This window comes from Trachypithecus francoisi, unplaced genomic scaffold (assembly GCF_009764315.1).
Source record: "Trachypithecus francoisi isolate TF-2019V2 unplaced genomic scaffold, Tfra_2.0 Lachesis_group4, whole genome shotgun sequence".
Lineage (NCBI taxonomy): Eukaryota > Metazoa > Chordata > Mammalia > Primates > Cercopithecidae > Trachypithecus > Trachypithecus francoisi.
Genome location: NW_022681469.1, coordinates 67,274,236 through 67,279,697, shown reverse-complemented (window position 1 = coordinate 67,279,697; position 5,462 = coordinate 67,274,236).

The following is a 5,462-nucleotide window of genomic DNA, read 5'->3' as shown; positions in this document are numbered from 1 at the left end:
AGGGATTTTTTTTTACAGAGGTTCTATCACATAGGCATAATCAATTTTTAATTTAATCTCTAGCCCCTCTTTCTCCCTGGAAGATCTGGGAATGGGGCTGAAAGTTCCAAGCTTCGAATCATGGCTTTCTGGTGACCAGTCCTCATCCTGAAGTTATTTAGGGGCTCACCAAGAGTTGTCCCATTAAAACAAAAGGTGCTTCCATCACCCAGGACATTCTAAGGAATTTTGTAGCTCTGTGCTATGATCTGGGAGTGGAGATCAAATACATATTTCTTGTTATGTCACAATATGCATAGGTATTTTCACAATTATACTAAATTCTACTTTGTATTTACTTTTTCCCTTTAACATTAAATTATACGCGTTTTAGGCCGGGCGCGGTGGCAGGCGCCTGTAGTCCCAGCTACTCGGGAGGCTGAGGTAGGAGAATGGCGTAAACTCGGGAGGCGGAGCTTGCAGTGAGCTGAGGTCCAGCCACTGCACTCCAGCCTGGGTGACAAAGCGAGACTCCGTCTCAAAAAAAAAAATTATATGCGTTTTTCCATTTTGCTGCAACTATTGTAATGTTCACTTTAGTAGACGCATAATATGCATAATTTACAGTGTTAACTGTGTCAGGTGTTTAAAATACATTATTTGATTTAATTCTCACAAAAACCTATAGGACAAGTATTGTTTTATTTATTTCACAAAAGTAAAAACTGAGGCTGATAGGGGTTAAGTAACTTGCTCAAGTGTATGCATCTAGTGAGGGTTAAGCGAGAATTCAAACTAAGGTCTGTTGACTCCAAAGTCCATGTTAATACTTGGCAGATAATAGAGTGAGGATCCACAGACGAACTTCAGGCTCATTCAGGGGTTCAATATCCCAGAGATTCTGGTAGCTGCACACCAGAGCCATCTAGAAAATTAAAAAAAAAACAACTTATGCTGGAGTCTCATCTCCAGAAACTCTGATTTCATTGGTCTGGGTATAGTCTGAGACTATTAAATAACTCCCCAAGTATTTTAATGTCTAACCAGAATTCAGAACCATTTCTTTCCACTGTGACAGCTTTACTATAGAGACAATAAAAGCAGAGAAACACAGTTAATTTGCATCTGAAATGAATAGAGTTATTTAAGCTAGTTGTAAAAGTGGCTTTATAAATTACATGCCTCCTGCCAAATTGTGGAAGTCTATTCATATACATTTGGGAATACATAGAGGTGTATTAATGATCACCATGGTTGTAAATAACTAACTCTTGCAAAGCATGTCATGAGAAGAGAAAAAGGCCAAGAACAATGCCCTGGAAGATAATATTTAAGAGATGTGGAGAGGAAGAGCAGAAGAGCTACAGTGAAGGCTATTTCCAGGAATTTTCAATGCTAAATGCTGCAGAAAGGCCATATGGGAGAAGGCCTGAAAAGTATCCATTAGATTCAGCTATAAGTCCTCACTGGAACTTTCATGGGAGAATACTCATGGACTAGTACATGTAAACCAGACTTTCAGTGAGTTGAGGCAAATGTGGGAGGTAAGGAAGTGGATACAATCTGTATGGACATCTCTGTAGAAATTTTGACTTTAAAAATGTTATCAATATGTTTTCAGCTATAAGCATAAGAATATCCAAATTAAAAGTGACTTATACAATAGAGGTCTCCACTCAGAATGCACACACATACACACACACACACACTCCACACAAGAAGAAGCCAGAGGTGGATGGTTCACAGGTTTAGACTCTGGTTGGCTTCTTTGAGATATTTTTGGTCACCCTTAATGGTCATAAGATGTTGGAAACATCTCCAAATACCATGTCCTCAACATGAAAATGTCTAGGAAGGTAACTCTCCTCATAGGCCTCTCTCTTATCAGGGAGGAAACCTTCTGAAAGCCTCCAGTGAACTTGCCCTAATGACTTATTGGCCTAAACACTCATATCCCTTCCCACAGCTGCAAGGGAGTCTCAGAAAGTGACTATATGGTGTATTTTTCCTTTACATTGGGAGGTAGGCTCTGCTTTCAGGGAAGAGGGAGGAGAAGGATGGCTGTATAGCCAACCAAGAGTTCCACAAAGGGTATGATCAGAGTGTGGTAGCCAGAGAGAGACATGGGCTCAATGCAAGGTGGTTTCTTTTTGGTTTTTTTTTTTTTTTTTTTTTGCTTGTTTTAACATGGTTGGAACTGATCATGTTTAAATGCCTTTGACAGAAAAAAATATAATCAGAATAGTGAGACCTCTGTGATCATGGGATGCAATGGGACATAAAATAGGAGAGATGGGCAAGAATCTCTTCTATTCTAATTGGAAAGGAGGAGTAATGGAACAGGTTGGATATAGGTGAATGTGCAGTTTTGTTGGGGAATTGAGGAAATTCCCATCTGATGGCTTATCTTTCTTCCCTGTGAAGTAGGCAGCTGAGTTATCTGCTGAGAGTAAGGGAGGAGCAGAGAAAGGCCAGGAGACTGAATAAAATAGGCAACATAAGGATAGTTGCCCAGGCAACACAGGATTTCAGATGATTTTAAGGGCACAGTTGAGGTTAGCTGCTCTCAATGTAAGATTATTGCATTCAGGGGCATTTATGATTTTTTTCCCTCCAGCTGCACTAGACACCTAGCTAGTTACAGATGTTAAGAACACAGAAGGGGCCGGGTGTGGTGGCTCATACCTGTAATCCCAGCACTTTGGGAGCCTGAGGCGGGCGGATCACGAGGTCAGGAGATCGAGATCATCCTGGCTAACAAGGTGAAACCTGGTCTCTACTAAAAACACAAAAATTAGCCAGGCGTAGTGGCGGGTGCCTGTAGTCCCAGCTACTCGGGAGGCTGAGGCAGGAGAATGGCATGAACCTGGGAGGCAAAGCTTGCAGTAAGCCAAGATCCAGCCACTGCACTCCAGCGTGGGAAACAGAGCAAGACTCTGTCTCAAAAAAAAAAAAAAAAAAAAAAGAACACAGAAGGATTAATATCTCAGGGAACTTTCTGCATGGGGTGATAAAATAAATGAGGCAAAAGAATTGAAGATATTATCAAAACAGCAATCAGAGTGAAAAAACACAGAATCTAAATTGGAAGAAAGTGAAAACGGGGGTAGATCTACCAGAAAAAAGTCAAGGGACCAAAGGATCAGAGACACTAAGGTGGCCAAATAAATGATACATTGACTGTGAGTGAGAGAACTGGAAGATAAAGCTCACTAAATGGTCTGGATTTATGTCAGACTTGGTACAATTCTGAATGCTGACAAAGTCCAGAATGTGAAACGGGAATGAGTGGCTGAAGCAGAATGAAGAGCAAGAATTGATAAGTCATGGTATTGGGAGAGTAAACTCTACAGCATTGGTCCAATTTGTAAATATAAAGGTGTATGAAATAAGGACTTTTCAAGTTTCAATGTGCATATGAATCCCCTGGGTATTTATTAAAATGTAGATTGCTGTTCAGTAGCTTTGGGGTGAGGCTTGAAATTCTGCATTCCTACCAAGGGGATGACCACATTGCTGGTCTGGAGATCCACACTTTGAGCAAAAGGCACTGGAGAATCTTACCATTGACTTCCACTTATACTGTCTTCTTTTAAATAATCTTCTATCCCACTTGGCTAAAGGAAGCAGACCTTAGAAGCTAGGTGTCACTTGCTTCTTTGGCTGAGGGTGAAGAGCTTGATGCAACTACAAAGCCATTCATAACTCAGGCTGAGCCAATCAAAAATCCTTGTGAGAACCTGAACTGAGGAATAGAGACTGGGCCTGCCAAGCAGTGGTGGACACTGGAGCTGTAAGGTCCATTTTCCTTGAGTTTAGCACCAAAACAAACTAAAGCCATATGCAAGTTGAAGTTTTGGAAAAGTAGTGATCATGAAGAAGCAGAGGAAGCTGGTTTTTAGGAAAACAAATGGAACAGAGGCATAGAAAATTGATGAGATGGGAATAAGCAGCTCTCAAGTGCTAAGGTCACGATACCTTACTCAACCATCCACCTCCAACATAGCCTCCACGATATCTAGCCTCTCTGGACTGGCTTTTTGCTTCTCCTCCTCATCTTGGCTAACTCATACTCTCCTTTTGGGTCCTGATTTAGGCTTCCTCAAGAAAACTTTCCCTGCCACCAGAAGCTATTGGGTTTCCTCCCATGTATCCCCATAGCATTCCATCGTGTCCAGTTCACAGCACTTGTCACCATTTATGAGAGCCACCATTTGAATATTTATTATTTGTGGGTGTCTTATATATTCTTTATTACTTTTTTAAAAAAATGTTGAACATAGATACTATAGTTCCACTTCTTATTATGATCTTCACTTTTTGCATATGAAGGGGCTCAAGTGAGGTTAGATAACTTGTCTAAGGTCACATAGCTTGTTGATGGTGGCATCAGGATTTGAAGGCAGAAACGATCAACCTCAAAGCTTGTGCTTTTGGCCACCGTGTCTCTTTTCTCTAGATTCTAATTATGCAACTCTGTTTTCCACTCTAGCTTCAAGACTATGACTATGCCTGTGTCTTCATCACTATATTACCACGTCTGGTAGTTGTCTGGTACATAGCAGATTCTCAAAAGTATTTTGTTGAACGTGGCTAAATGTGAGTGAATAAAGTTATCTGTACCGCCATTCAATCTTCTAAGATAACTGGGTGCAGGATTGTGTAGCATTGCTGTTTTATCAGGAAGTCTTGAGCAAACAAACATGATTTGTGTTGCAAATTCCAGATCTATGTATCTACATCGTTTGTAGTCCATCTCGTGTCCTAAACTGTTGAGTGGATGCCTGGAATCATGACTTGGATTCTAAATGTTGTGTGGGTACAACGTTCCAACCCAGACCCTCCCTGCACACAAACGTTTTCAGAGCTCTCTTCAATCTAGGCGCTACATAGTGCCCTGGGAATCCAGCGTGGTTGTATGTGTTTCCAAATATTTATACATGATTCAAAATGCAGAGTGACACTGTTACTGTTAATGACCTGTCCACCTCCAGTTGTCTGTACCCTAAAACCTGGAAGACGAGATTGGTACGCGAAGCGCTGGGTCCACAGCTGCAAATGTGCTTAGTCAGCACCATCACCGGCGGCATGAGTGGACAAATCAAAGACGTATCTAGCACTACTGCCTCCTGACTTTCTGTAAACACATAAGATCTCTGTCACAGAACAAATCAAGGCAAACATGCAAACAACCCTAAATCAAAATTACCAGTGACTGCCATTCTGTCCTTGTTAAGCGAAGACTGAGGTGGTTAAAGCAGGTTGATTGTTTTTAAGATGCTTTCAGCCAGGTGCAAGACTATCTGCAGAAACGTTCTTTGCTCACCTGGATCGCATGGACAGTAATTACTAAGGGCTAAGGAGCTGAGAAACCTCCAGCCGCGGAGATCGGCCGCCCTAAGGGGACTAAGCTGGCACCTCTAGAAATAAAGCTCCGCAGCCAATGCGGAGCCTCAGCCCGCGGGATTGGCTGCCTCGGTTGT